The 1,086-nt window shown below is 43.0% G+C and overlaps 1 protein-coding gene across 1 annotated transcript in view; it reads right to left on the reverse strand.

Moving 5' to 3' along the window:
* The window catches only part of PSMC6 (proteasome 26S subunit, ATPase 6), a 32,410-nt gene that overhangs the window by 15,135 nt on the left and 16,189 nt on the right, over positions 1 to 1,086 (reverse strand). The window lies entirely within an intron of this gene.

A 1,086-nucleotide genomic window follows, 5' to 3' on the forward strand; every position in this document is an offset into this window, starting at 1 on the left:
TATCACTTGCACCACTCCAGTGACCTGTAGAGTGATACCAGGGATAGATTTGCTGCCACTGTTGTTTTTATTCTGTTTTGAGCCTACCACCATTTTATATCTTCACATCCCTGTTTTGTGAGAAAGGGTGAACAGAAGTTCCTAGGCCACCTTCCCTAAGCCACTCATTGTTTGTATGCCTTTGTCTTGTCCTCTCTCACCTGTTCCAATCTGTTTCTTTGCCACCTGTCTGCCCCCGCACCCCAATCTGTCAACTGTTTGAGATGCAATGACTAGAACAGAAGCCAGCGCCATGAGCGAGAGGCAAACCCTTGCTATATACAATGCCATTGGAGTACTTCCCTGATGTTCTCCACCCTGTTCTTTATGGCCTTCCCATTGTTCAGCAGCAGATGAAACTGCAGACACTGAGCAGGGGGAGCGAGAACCCAACAGTGATACTCAAGTCAAGCCGCTTCCTACTATGCATGCTACTTCGCATAGTGCTGCTAGTGATTGTCACATCTGGATGGCATCTGTTCATGGGGTTCAGTGAGGCCACTTCATTCTTCTTCAGCCTTTCGCAGCTGTAGGATTTACCACCTTATTCATTACCCGTTACTACTTAAGAGATACTGACATCATCAACCTTAGTGCAGAATGTTGTGTCACTGTTCTGTTAGCCTTTTGCCAGAAGTAAAGCTGATTTTCCTGCCTGCTTCCTGATCTGTAACATGTTTTGTCTCTCACACCATGTCGACTACCCATATGGTCATTAATTTACATATTTTTAAATACTGAGAAAATACTGTTCAAGAAAAACACTGACAAGTTTTACAAAATAAAAGTTATCCTTCCTTAAATCAGAACATTCCTTATTCCCCCTTGCTGTGCAAACTTGCCTGCACAAAGCTATTGTTTCTGGTCCATTAGCTCAACATGCTGTACCAGGAGTTATTTCCTTGATGTCTGCTCATCACCATTTCCCAAATGGTGTTTGGCATCAAGCCTGGGCTCTTGGGCACTTTGCAAAATTAAACAGTATTTCATTCAAAATAAACTCACTGATATGCTCCACAAGTCCAGACTGACCAAAAAAAAAAAAAA

The sequence above is a fragment of the Gavialis gangeticus genome, unplaced genomic scaffold (assembly GCF_001723915.1).
Source record: "Gavialis gangeticus isolate Ggan-Ray unplaced genomic scaffold, GavGan_comp1, whole genome shotgun sequence".
Taxonomy (NCBI): domain Eukaryota; kingdom Metazoa; phylum Chordata; order Crocodylia; family Gavialidae; genus Gavialis; species Gavialis gangeticus.